The sequence below is a fragment of the Balearica regulorum genome, chromosome 33, assembly GCF_011004875.1.
Source record: "Balearica regulorum gibbericeps isolate bBalReg1 chromosome 33, bBalReg1.pri, whole genome shotgun sequence".
NCBI lineage: Eukaryota > Metazoa > Chordata > Aves > Gruiformes > Gruidae > Balearica > Balearica regulorum.
In genome coordinates, this window is record NC_046216.1 from 523,411 (window position 1) to 537,337 (window position 13,927).

Sequence of the window (13,927 nt, forward strand, 5' to 3'; positions counted from 1 at the left end):
TACCGATCGTATCTGGGGATGAGATTTAGTGTTGTGTCCCTCTTTAAGGAATGCCTGCAGGTAACCTGAGGAAGAAAGGTTGCAGAACATACGTGATGTGTGCATGGAGGTATCATGAATTTGCTTCTGCTATTGATAACATACAAATGGCTCATAAACTGCGTAGCTTAGATCACTATGCACAATACAGTTGTACTTCCAGGAATGGATCACCCCACTTTTTCAAAGTTGGAGAGAAATTACTTTCTTGTCATGCTCTCTCATGCACTCTCTCTCTCTCTCTCATGTATTTAAAAGGAGCCCTGATAATGGGTTTAGACAAAATAGTTAATTTATGCAGGGCTATATATGCAACCCTAAACCAAAACCATTTTGAAGCATCGAGGGAAAAACAAAAAGTGCAGGGCAGGGCAAGGCAGAGCAGAGCAGAGGTCAGAAGAGAAAAGCAATGGACACGAAGACGAAGACGAAGACGGAGAGGAGAGGAGAGGAGACGAGACGAGACGAGACGAGAGGAACAGAGAGGAATCCATGTTGACTGTGCCTGATGATTGCATTGTCCTTTAAATGCCTTTCAATAGAACCCAGCATGATCTTCTCCCTAATTTTTCCAGGTCCTGAGTTTAGACTAACAGGCCCTAGTTCCTAGGTCTTCCCTTATGCCTTTCCTGTAAATTGGAATAATGTTGGCTACCTTCCAGTCAGCAGGAAGCTCCCCAGACTCCCAAGACCTTTGGCAGACAATCGAGAGGGGTTCTGCCATAGCATCCACTAGCTCATTCAGTCCTCTGAGGTGGATACTATCAAGCCCCATGGACTTATGAACATTCAGCTGATACAACTGGTCCCTTACAATTTCAGTGTCCACAAATGCAAGGTCACTGCTCCTGCAGTCGTTGTCCTCCAATTCAGAGGACTGGGCAGCCCAAGGTCTATCAGTATTATTAAAGACAGAGGCAAAAAAAGCATCGAATGCACCTGCTTTTTCCTCACCCCTATTTGTCAGGTGACCATCTTCAGCAAGTGTCAGTCCAATGTTTTCTTTAGACATCCTCTTGCTCTTAATGTACTTATAAAACCCTCTTCTGTTGTCTGGCACAACACTGGCCAGTTTCGACTCTAGTTCAGTTTTGCCTTTCATGTCTTCTCCCTGCATATACAAACTGCAACTCTGTAATCTTCATGGGAAGCCTGACCTTGCTTCCAGAGATCGTGCAATATATTTAATCGTCCACATATATAGCTTTCTAATACTACTTAGTGATGTAATAATTCAGGTGGCTTTGAATGGATTGATAAATCTGAAGAAAACATATTTTCAGCCATACCAGTGTCTTGTTTACTGAGAGTGAGATAGCATGGAAGCAGCTTTGAAAGGGAGTAGCCGTGATAAACCAAATTGTCTTGTTATTTTCACTTTTATTTTTGATTGTTAGTAAGGTTGTCAGTATGTTAGTTATCTCTCAGGGGGTTCACCACTCCAAAATATGTAATCCCATAGTAGGTGCACCAGTCACCCTGATTTCTTTTACAAGCACTCCTGGGCTGCAGTGCATCTCACTGTCAAGCAGATGTGGAATTTACTGACTAGAAACTCCCTTTGAGATTTTCCCCACAGGGCTTCCAGATATGATGCAGAGCTTGCAAGACACATGCTCCATTTCAGAGTGACACTAGTGGCACTAGATGCTTCTCCTCAGTTGAATGAATTTACCCCTAGGTCTATAGCCAGAGGCCAAGAAAAGTCTCCACTGCATCCAAAATGTCTCTAACCTGCACAACTGCACTTGCAACGGCAGTATGCACATCTTCTTGCCCTGCAACGGGAGCTTGGTGACCAGTTGAGTGTAAACTGAACTGCAGACATAGACATTCAGACAGATGAATCTGCAGGGAAGAATCACCTCCCTTGACATGCTGGCAACACTCTTACTAATGCATTGTAGAAAATATAGAAGCTTAGCTATAAGAAAACTTATGCTAACTAGAAAGCTGGCCTAGAACTGGTTCAAAGCCTATAATCATGGGAAAGGAGTTTGTAACCAAGGTAACAGGTAATGAAGCTAACTGACCATGGCAATGTACAATGCTGCTACATTCCATGTACAGTCCCTACCCAACCGGACAATGGGCCCAGGAATATTAATCTAATGAAGTAAGTTGTTACGGACAAGTGTATCCACAGCGAGGATACTGCGCATGCCTGCAAGAAGAGGGTCATCCAGCGGACACAGGTGCGAGACCACTGACGACCACCACAGACCCCTGAGGACCACCGACTCAAATCACTGAGCATGCGTGACAGGGAGGAGAATACGGAAATGGATTCCAAGAAATGATTATTATAGGACTGCCTTTTCTTGGAAAAATGATGAATATGTATGTTTTGATTCTATATAACCTGTGTGTTGGTGATCACCTGGCATGCATGTTTGGTGGAGCTGTTTTCCCCATGCATCCAGCGCTGCAATAAAGCAAACCTAGGGGAACTCATGTCTGGTAGATTTCTTTTACAGCAGCCCAGGATAACGGTAGCCTTCTTTGTCCCAGGGGCAAACTTCTGGCTCAATTCGGTGGGTCAACTTGGTGACAGCCAGGACCCCCAGGACCTTTTCTGCCAAGCTGTGGTCCAGCATGGGGTTGTTCCTCCCCATTGGCAGGTCTTTGCACTTCCCCTTGTTGAATTGCATGAGGTTCCTGTCAGCCCATTTCTCCAGCCTGTCAAGGTCCCTCTGGATGGAAGCATAACTCATGTCATGTACCAGTCAAACCTTCCAGTTTTGTATCTGTGGTGGGCTGAACTTGGCCAGCTGCCTGATGCCCACCCAGGTGCTCTCACTCCCCCTCCTCAACAAGGCAGGGAGAAGATAAGTTGAAAAGGTCAAGATAAAGACAAGTAGATCACTTACCAGTTATCATCATGGGCAAAACAGACTCAACTTTGGGAAAATTTATTTAATTTATTGCCAATTAAGATATATATTTGGATGTCAAGAAACAAAGACAAAATTAAAGCAATGCCTGCCCTCCACCACTGCCTTTCCCAGGCTCAACATCACCCTGTCATCCCCAAATCCTACCCCAGTCTCCCTGCTTCAGTGGCACAGGTGTTGTCAGGGGTCGTTAGCAGGTGTGCGGTACGCCAGTATACACACAGAGCAGGGGTATTTTATTTATTTCATGTCTCCGCAGAGATAGGAGCTAGGTGGTAATTCCACAGAGCTAGCATACTACACAGAATCTACAACATATAGAATCATAGAATGGTTTGGGTTGGAAGGGACCTCAAAGATCATCTAGTTCCAATGCCCCTGCTGCGGGCAGGGACACCCTCCACTAGACCATGTTGCCCAAAGCCTCATCCAACCTGGCCTTAAACACTTCCAGGAATGGGGCATCCACAACCTCTCTGGGCAACCTGTTCCACTCTAAAGAATTTCTTTCTAACATCTAATCTAAATCGACTCTCCTTCAGCTTAAACCCGTTCCCCCTTGTCATGTCACTACACTCCCTGATAAACAGCCCCTCACCATCTTTCCTGTAGGCCCCTTCAGAAACTGGTAAGCGGCAATTAGATCTCCCTGGAGTCTTCTCCTCTCCAGGCTGAACAACTCCAACTCTCTCAACCTGTCCTCACAGGAGAGGCTATATCTATCTTGTTACAGCATTTGAAAAACCCGCCTAAATTTATCCTAATTGTTTAGTAATTATCACATCATCTGCTATTGGTTAAACGTATTTAAATTAGCATGCTCCTTGAGGGTGTGTGGGGGGTAATTTGCACAGTCCTTTAATTGAGTCAGTGGTTGTGATTCCTCCCCCCGCCTCCCCCCACCACCTTTACCTTTCCCCCAGTTACAGCAGATTTTTGTTGACTTCTGGCTGCTTTGGCAATCACCCAGCTCTCCATTCCTTCTGGGGCAGGATGTTTCCTTTTTATCAGTCTTTTAGTTCCTCTTCAACGGTATAGTTGTTAGTAAAGCAATACAATATATTTAACCCTAAATTAGTCAGTGTCTAAGCATTAACCCAAACATATTTCTGTCCCTGTGAAGTGGTAAATACTACTTTATAGATATCAATGTTCTGCGGGCAGGGATGGTGTCTGCACAAGTTCTCTGAGATGGACAGAGACAAATGGGAAAGCATGGAAGATCTGTGAGCTGTAACAAAAATCATGAAGAGGCACCCAAAAAGAAAGGAGATGCTGTTGCCTTATCCCAGAAGAGGTGTTGTGTGAAATGCCCCCTCCAAACGGTTTTCTGTCTACAGGGGCTGTAACAGAAAGCTGGTGGATGGGGCTCGAATGGGGACATCAAAACCCAGCTGGCTTGGAAAGCTGCAAAGCTCATCCCAGCTAAAGCTTCAGCATTAATGCAAATCCACAGTCACCAACTGGTGATAATTTTGATGCAAGACCATGATCTTCACAAACACTGGTGGCCCCATGACTTTGCCTGGTATTGTAACACTCCAATGGCATGGGCCATTTTGGGTAAGATGAGGGCAACAAATGAGTTTTGGCTGGGATTTTGGCTTGGGAAGGAAAGCAGGGCCAAGATGAGCAAGGAGAGGCAGTAGCGGAGTGTGAACATGAATCTTTTAGGGTCTGGTAGACATCTCAGCTGAGCTCAGAGAAGAGACTGCTCCCCTTTCTATCCCTACGTATCTCTACCATCCCTTCATATCTCTACAGCCATCCCTTTGTATCTCTACGGCTGTCTTTGGGCAGCTCAGTCCCATTCCTGAAGGGACTGCATAAGAGAGAGGTGCAATGGGTGGTACAAATTCATAGATGTTTATTCTTCATTGGAGCAAAACCACATCATCATTGCACACAGCTATATTAACAGAGACGTGCGAGCACATCAGTGCATGTGTATCTGTGTAGCCATATCTAGATATGTGCATTGGTGCGTGTACATAGAAGAGCACACCCATAGTTGTATCACGCAGTTTATATATACACATGGGATACTTTACATAGTGGGATGGAGATGTCTTCACGTGAGATACTCACAGAGAGATTTACAGATGCACAGATTCACAGATTGGTAGGGTTTGGAAAAGACTACTGGAGATCATCTAGTCCAACCCCCCTGCTAAAGCAGGATCACCTAGAGCATGTTGCACAGGATTGCATCCAGGCAGGTTTTGAGTATCTCCAGAGAAGAAGACTCCACAACCGCTCTGGGCAGCCTGTTCCAGTGCTCAGTCACCATCAGAGTAAAAAGGGTTTTTCTCATGTTCAAATGGAACTTCCTGTGTTCCACTTTCTGCCCCTTGTCCTGTCACTGGGCACCACTGAGAAAATTCTAGATCCTTCCTCTAGACATCCACCCTTTAGATATTTATAAGTGTTGATCAGATCCCCTTTCAGTCTTCTCCAGGCTAAACAGACCCAGCTCTCTTGCAGCCCTTTGCTGGACTCTCTCCAGTAGTTCCTTGTCTTTCTTGAACTGAGGAGCCCAGATCCGGCACTTGGATCTGAATATGGAAAGATGGGCTCAGCCATTCTCAGATCAGCATTTTTCCAGGCTACATCTGCAGGGGCAGATGTCATCTTTGCAGCCCTCCGCTGGACTCTTTCCAGTAGTTCCTTGTCTTTCTGGAACTGGGGAGCCCAGAACTGGACACAGAACTCCAGATGTGGCCTCACCAGGGCAGAAGAGGGAGGGAGGAGAACCTCCCTCGACCTGCTGGCCACGCTCCTCTTAATACACCCCAGGACACCATTGGCCTTCTTGGCCACGAGGACACACTGCTGGTCATGGAGAGCTTCTTGTCCACCAGGACTCCCAGGTCCTTCTCTGCAGAGCTGCTTCCCAGCAGGTCAACCCCTAACCTGTACTGGTGCTTGGGGTTATTCCTCCCTAGGTGCAGGACCCTACACTTGCCCTTACTGAATTTCATATGGTTCCTCTCCATCCAACTCTCCAGCCTGTCCAGGTCTCGCTGAATGGCCGCGCAGCCTTCCCGTGTGTCATCCACTCCTCCCAGCAAAGTCAGGGACATGAATACAGGATTTAGGTCTGCTGAAAGGGAATGTGGAGCTGGTGGTCTGATCAAGCTGGTTATCTACTCCAAAAGTTGGTTTATGCACACCTTCTGGTGATAAAAGTGAACATTAGATAGGCCTGTGCACAGATCTTCCCGGAACGGGATGCAATACATGTCATTTGAAACAAGTCTTATCAATTAACCCAGCTCTCCACAAAAAAAAGTCCCCATGGACATGCCTCAAAGCCTGGCAGCCCCATCCCTGTCCCACAGACATGCCATACTCCGACTCACCCAACAGCAGCAAGGTGACAGTGGGTAGCTCTGGCATGAGCCCCCAACATGCCGTACCTTATGACACCTTCCCCATCCCTGGCCAGCTCAGGTTGGCAGGCTCTGCTTTCTGAGCAGCTGAGGAAATGGCAGAAGAAGTGTCCGTGCTGGGTTTTGCTGGACCTGGGAACAACCCACATGTGGCCAGAGGTGCCTTGCCACAAAGAGGACCCTGGAAGTCTCTTGGTGGTCCTCTGCTGACCCCTGATCACTGTATCGGGCCTTTCTCAGTGCCTCTCCCTGATCCTTCCCCTGGCTGGGGGTTGCTGAGCACCCCCAGGTCATCTTTAGCCATGGCAGCTGGGTGACTCACAGCAAGCAGCCTCTCCTGCTCTCTGAGTCTTGGCAAGACCCACGTCAGGGACCACCCATGGACCCAGTTTCCCCATGGGTCCTCTGTCACCCAGCACTTTACATCTCAGCCCAGAAATAGAGTGGACTCCTGGGTCTGGGAAGACCTAAATTGCTATGTTAAGAGGCTGGGAACTAAGAGGGCCGCAGACAAAAAGCATCTCCAAAAAGGTTTATTGGAAGTGGAGCCATTGGAGAGGAGGCATGATGGCCAAGTCAGGTTGGTGGAGTACGAGTATGATAGCAGCCTATGTGTCTGCGTCAAGGACGGATCGAGTTAGCCAGAGGGAAGTGATCTCTGGATCACATCTTCCTGTGGAGAAGAGGAGCAGTAGTGCTGGATGTGCAGAGACAATCTGTTAAGTCACAATGGGCCTGTGATATACCACGCTCTTAGCTGTGCACTGCACACGGGCATGTGTGTCCACCTAGGAGAAGACAGATGGAAATTTGGGAGCTTTTCTCCAAACAAGAGGGGTCAGGAAGGAAATGAGAGGCAGAATTGTGAGTGCAGGGGGACAGTCCTGGCTTTTCAAGGGATCTTCAGGAGCCTGGCCTCTTGGGACTTCCCTTAGAGAATAGTGGATGACATCATGGAGGATGGGCTCACTTGGGCTCAGCACCATCTCAGCCCAGCCCAGTCACTGCACCTTGGTGCAGCTACTGGACCACGAGTGACCTTGCTTGAAAAAGACCTCCATTTCCCACATCTACTCTCACAGCAGCAAGGTATTCACCTTGTGCTCACTCTGCACGCTCAGAAGTTGACCATGCGACCTCTAGACCAGACCACTCCTCTGTGAATGTGACAGTGGCTCTTATATTTAGAAATGAGATTTCCTTCCTGGTCCCCAAAATCAACCCAACCACTCCTCCAGAAAGATGTGTGTATCCATGATGCTTTGTTGGGTTTGATTTGGGCTTGAAGCAGAATTGAAAACAACAGCAAGAGCTCCCTGACCTGCAGCAGTACCCCAGGATGTTTTCTGGAGCCTTGCATGCCATTGCTCTGCTTGGACGCATGTTCCTTGTTGCTGTGGCTGTGTGGAAGAGGTCTCCCCTTGGTCTTCTCCATGTCTGGCTTGTTTTTGCGATGCAGGGTGCTGAAATGGCATCTGGCCACCCAAACTGACAGTGGCTTTTCTCACAGGCAAGGTTTTACTCCTCTGAGTCCACCCACTACCTGCATGCAGCTCCAAGATGAAGGCAGGAGGCATCACCTGCCACCCTGCCTCCAAGCCTCTCTTCATGAGGTTGGCTCCCACCCTCCTTCCCCCATTCCGACCTTCAAGCCATGCTGCCTTGTGCTTCCCAGCCCAGGTGTTCCGCTCCTGGCTGCACCCCACCCCTGGCCCTGAGCTCCCTGGTGCTCACCAAGGGCCCAGAGTTCAGCATCTGGAGTGTCACACTGGGGAGCAAATTTGTGCTCCCGAGCCAGTGACAGGAGATGTTGGTGTTGGAGGCTTGAGGCGCTGTGGGGGGAAGATAGAGCCTGTGGTGCATGCTGGGGGCTGCTGATGCCAAGACCCCATCCCCATCTGTCCCACAGTCGGACACCTCCAGTCCTGTCTCCGGGGTGAGGTTTTCAGCCCAGCATGCCTCTGCCCAGAATGGTAGGAGTTGGAAGGGACCTCTAGAGGACATCTAGTCCAACCCAGTGCTCCTTCACCCTCAAAGTAATCAAGTTTTGTGCCACATTCAGATGGAACTTGCTGTGTTCTAGTTTGTTCCCATTGCATCTGATCCGTCTGCGGACACTGCTGAAAATAGTCTGGCCCCATCCTCTAGACGCTTACCCTTTAGATATTTATCAGCGTTGATCAGATCCCCTCTCAGTCTTCTCCAGGCTAAACAGCCCCAGCTCTCTCAGCCTTTCCTCAGAAGAGAGATGCTCCAGTCCCCTCATCATCCTCGTAGCCCTTTGCTGGACTCTCTCCAGTAGTTTCCTGTCTGTCTGGAAGTGGGGAGCCCAGATCCAGCGCTTGGACCTGAGTGTGGAATGATGGGCTCAGCCATCCTCAGATCAGCACTTTTCCAGGCTATATGTGTGGGGGCAATGCCAGCAGGGAGGGAAACCCTCCGATCCCTTGGATCAGGGGATGGCAGCCCCCTCCTCAGCCAGGAGGAAGAAAGCCTTTCTGACTCTCCTGCCACAGGTCCTCTGCCCATATACGTGCCTCTGCACTGGTCATCTGTTGTGGTTTAACTCCAGCCGGCAACTAACCACCACACAGTCGCTCGCTCACTTCCCCCCTGGTGGGATGGTGGTGGAGAGAATTGGAAGAGTGAAAGTGAGAAAACTCCTGCGTTGAGATAAAGACAGTTTATTAGGAAAAGCAAAAGCCACGCACGCAAGCAAAGCAAACCAAGGAATTCATTCACTGCTTTCCATTGACAGGCAGGTGTTCAGCCGTCCCCAGGAAAGCAGGGCTCCAACGAGGAATGGTTCCTGGGGAAGACAAACGCCATCACTCCGAATGTCCCCTCCTTCCTTCCTCTTCCCCCAGCATTATATGCTGAGCATGATGTCATCTGGAATGGGATATCCCTTTGGTCAGTTGGGGTCAGCTGTCCTGACTGCATCCCCTCCCAACTTCCTGTGCACCCCTGGTGCGCTGGTGGGGTGGCATGAGAAGCAGAAAAGGCCTTGATGCTGTGTAAGCACTGCTCAGCAATGACAAAAGCATCCCTGAATTATCAGCACTGTTTCCATCACAGATCCAAACCACAGCCCCATGATAGTTACTGTGAAGAAAATTAACTCTCTCCCAGCCAAAACTAGCACATCGCATTAACAAGACGGCCGGTGCCCATGGAACTGCCCTTGGATGTTGACACCACCCCGGGTGATGGGAAGCAAAGGAGGGACGCAGGATGTGGAGGGCATGGCTGTCAGAGGCTGAAACTGTCCCCCTGTGCCCTCTGAGATGGTAGGGTTGGACCTAGGAATGGGGTCCCAGTCAGAATGGGTTTATGAAGGGCAGGTCCTGCTTCGTTAACCTGATCTCCTTCTATGACAAGGTGACACATTCAGTGGATGACAGAAAGAGTCTGGATGTTGCCTACCTGGACTTTAGTAAAGACTTGGACGTGATTTCTGACAGCATTCTCCTGGAGAAACTGGCTGCTCATGGCTTGGATGGGTGTACGCTTCACTGGGTAAAAAGTGGCTGGATGGCCAGGCCCAAAGAGTTGTGGTGAATGGAGATAAATCCAGTTGGTGGCCGGTCACTAGTGGTGTTCCCCAGGGATCAGTACTGGGGCCGGTTCTCTTTAATACCTTTGTCAATGATCTGGACAAGGGGATCGAGTGCGCCCTCAGTAACTTTGCAGATGACACCAAGTTGTGTGGGAGTGTTGATCTGCTTGAGGGTAGGAAGGCTCTGCAGAGGGATCTGGAGAGGCTGGATCAATGGGCCAAGGCCAGCTGTATGAGGTTGAAGAAGAATCAGTGATGGGTCCTGCACTTGGGTCACAACCACCCCAGGCAACGCTACAGGCTTGGGGATGAGTTGCTGGATAGCTGCCTGGCAGAAAAGGACCTGCGTGTGCTGGTCAACAGCCAACTGAATATGAGCTGGCAGTGTGCTCAGGTGGCCAAGAAGGTCAACAGCATCCTGGCTTGTATCAGGAACGGTGTGGCCAGCAGGAGTAGGGAAGTGATCGTTCCCCTGTACTCGGCACTGGTGAGGTTGCAACTCAGTACTGTGTTCAGTTTTGGGCCCCTCACTCCAAGAAAGACATTGAGGTGCTGGAGCATGTCCAAAGAAGGGCAATGAAGCTGGTGAAGGGTCTAGAGAACAGGTCTGATGAGAAGCAGCTGAGGGAACTGGGGTTGTTTATTGTGGAGAAAAGGAGGCTGAAGGGAGACCTGATCACTATCAGGTGAAAGGAGGTTGTAGCCAGGGGCTGTCAGTCTCTTGTCCCAAGTAACAAGCAATATGACAAGAGGAAATGGCTTCAAGTTCTGCCAGAGGAGGTTTAAACTGGATGTTCAGAAAAATTTCATCACCAAAAGAGTTATCAATCATTGCAACAGACTGCCCAGGGAAGTGGTTGAGTCACCACCCCGGAGGTATTTAAAATACATGTGGATGTGGTGCTTTGGGACATTGTTTAGTGCTTGGACTTGCCAGTGCTAGGTTAAAGGTTAGACTTGATGATCTTAAAGGTCTTTTCCAACCACAACAATTCTATGATGCTATGATGTTAAGAGGGCAGGAGCCAGGAGGTTCACCTGGAGAGATGGCATGTGTGCTAACCCCTTCGCTTCTCTTCACCAGTTCTTGTGGGGGGAATTGCCAAGACTCAGCTTGGGAGGGCAACACCTACCCACAAGCCCTCTCCATGACAACATCTCCACACCCAATCCGTCCACCATGCCCAGCTCTTTCCACACACATCATCAATGTCTTCTGCATGACTTTCACCAAAAGTACATCTATGACTTGCACATATCTTTACAATCTATGATGTATAAATACATTATATATATTGTAAATCTCTACAGGAGTACCTGAAGTGAAGACATCTCCATCCCACTATGTAAAGTGTCACATGTGTATACATAAACTACGTGATACAACTACGGGTGTGCTCTTTTCTCTACACGCACCAATGCACATATCTAGATATGGCTACACAGATACACATGCACTGATGTGCTCACATGTCTCTGTTAACAGCTGTGTGCAATGATGATGTGGTTTTGCTCCAATGAAGAATAAACATCTATGAATTTGTACCACCCATTGCACCTCTCTCTTATGCAGTCCCTTCAGGAATGGGACTGAGCTGCCCAAAGACAGCCGTAGAGATACAAAGGGATGGCTGTAGAGATATGAAGGGATGGTAGAGATACGTAGGGATAGAAAGGGGAGCAGTCTCTTCTCTGAGCTCAGCTGAGATGTCTACCAGACCCTAAAAGATTCATGTTCACACTCCGCTACTGCCTCTCCTTGCTCATCTTGGCCCTGCTTTCCTTCCCAAGCCAAAATCCCAGCCAAAACTCATTTGTTGCCCTCATCTTACCCAAAATGGCCCATGCCATTGGAGTGTTACAATACCAGGCAAAGTCATGGGGCCACCAGTGTTTGTGAAGATCATGGTCTTGCATCAAAATTATCACCAGTTGGTGACTGTGGATTTGCATTAATGCTGAAGCTTTAGCTGGGATGAGCTTTGCAGCTTTCCAAGCCAGCTGGGTTTTGATGTCCCCATTCGAGCCCCATCCACCAGCTTTCTGTTACAGCTCCTGGAGACAGTAACTGTTTGCGGGGGCATTTCACACAACACCTCTTCTGGGATAAGGCAACAGCATCTTCTTTCTCTTTGGTGTGCCTCTTCATGATTTTTGTTACAGCTCACAGATCTTCCATGCTTTCCCATTTGTCCTTGCTTGTCTCAGAGAACTTGTGTGGACACCATCCCTTCCCACACAACATGATCTTCACAACGAAGGGAGCACAGTGTTTCCAGTGGAGAGGGATCTTGGGGTCTTTTGCTGTCTTTTCACAGCTATATCATGGTCATGAGAAAATCCTAGCTTCACAGAGTTTGCATCCCAAGATCCTGCCCCAAAACACAAATCATTGTAGAGGGGAGGGAAAGCCAGCAAGCATCCATGTGAATTCCCTGTCTTGTGTTGGGTAACTCAGAAGCTGCTTGCATCACCTCTCGCTTTCTCCTAAGTTGGCGTAGAGTGAAGCTTCAGAATAGTTTGGTCTGGAGACCTTCAAAAGAGAAAAGACAGCAACCTCACCCTCCTGGTGCCCACCACAGCCACAGACCCTTGGACTGAGCTGGCACCATAGAAGGAGGACAATGACAGCCCCAGCAGAGCCATGGGAAAATCCCAGCCTCATGGGGGTTGGCCTTTGTCCTCCCCTAAAAATGGGATGTCTTGGAGCCAATCAGAGCTTACAGAGCCTGAAGGCCTCTGCAGGAGCTGAACTCTCCTCAGCTCTGCCCAATCCTTTAGTGTTGGCAGCTGTGGGGAGAAGGGAAGAGCCCCAGGTTTCAAGAGTAGATATCAGGATGGGATTCGGACTATTTATTAAGGAGATAATTTCTTTAGATGTAATTTTTGGGGAATAAAAAGAATATTTATTAACAACACTGAGAATGGTGCCAGCTCTGCATTACAAGGGAGGAGTGGAAGGGTGCAGGGGACTTTGCACTTACAGTAATTCCGGTTGTCAGCAGAAGAGTCCTCAGCACTACCAGCATCACAGAGCAGGCCAGAGAAAGCAGGTACAAAATATGCTTAGGTTCTACGGCCTCACTGTCATCCCACAGCGATGGAACCATTGGGGTCATTCCCATGGATGATGCTTTCTTGCATCGTGTCAATGGATGGAGCAAGCCCAGGGTAAGTTCTGATTCTCCCTGCCTCCACCCTGGGCAAAGCCACCCACGGACACAGACCATGCTGCCCCTGGCCAAGGACCACTTCAGGGAGCCCAGGATGCCCCCGTCTCCATCACCCGCCAGCCCCGCAGCCAGGAGGGATTGCTGCTCACCTTTGGCATCGGTCTCTGCAGGCCCCTGCAAGGCAAAGAAAGGGAGAGGTGGGGAGGCAGAGGTACTGCACAGCCCTGGCTTTCCATGCTCTGGGCTGCACAATGAAGATGCTGGCCTGAACCCCCACACCTCACTCAGAGGAGTTGTTTTAGAGCCCAGCCTATGCAAGCGTGAATCCCGTTGCCCAGAGTGGTTTCTCCCAAGCTCTCAGCATCTGTGGACAGCCCAAGTGTGGAGGAGCAGGTCTTGCTCCACTCAGGCCAGCTCGGGTAGGGAGGGCTGGGAGTGCAGAGGGCTGGGAGCAAATGTCTGCCTGGGACAGGGATGCATTTGGTCTCTCCCTCCCTACATTGGCATCCAAGTGCAATCAACCCGGAGGAAAAGTCTTCCCCATCACAGCATCTTTGCTCCCTCCGGGTGATAAAGGAAAGGCCCGAGAGACTCAGCTTCCCTTGAAACAGGGGTAAGGAGCCAGCAATGCTAAACCAGCATGGGTCAGACAGCAGCAGCCTCGCATCAGGCTGCAATTTTACCTCTAAGGTTTGCCCTCATTTTTCCCAAATTGCTCACCTTTCTTCACAGCGTAGTAGCTGGCTACAGACAGGAGGAGGAGGGGACAGCCACCACTCCCAGCATGATGCCTGTGGGGAAGGTGTGGAGGAGCCAGGGGTTGGTAGCTGTGGGGACAAAAGATGTTGGGGAAGAGGGAGAGTCATGGGG

General features: G+C 49.3%; 1 long non-coding RNA gene across 2 annotated transcripts in view; it reads right to left on the minus strand.

The window, feature by feature from the left end:
- Positions 1-13,890, minus strand: part of LOC142599010 (uncharacterized) — a 33,397-nt gene extending 19,507 nt beyond the window's left edge. The window contains exons 1-4 of one of the 2 annotated variants that reach the window (XR_012832783.1): positions 13,778-13,890; positions 13,207-13,231; positions 12,869-12,903; positions 12,359-12,417 (exon numbers count right to left, since the gene is read on the minus strand). This is a non-coding gene — a long non-coding RNA (uncharacterized LOC142599010). Of the gene's footprint in view, positions 1-12,358; positions 12,734-12,868; positions 12,904-13,206; positions 13,232-13,777 lie in introns of both variants that reach the window. The other variant, XR_012832784.1, reaches the window with a different exon arrangement.
- Between the last annotated feature and the right edge of the window lie 37 nt (positions 13,891-13,927).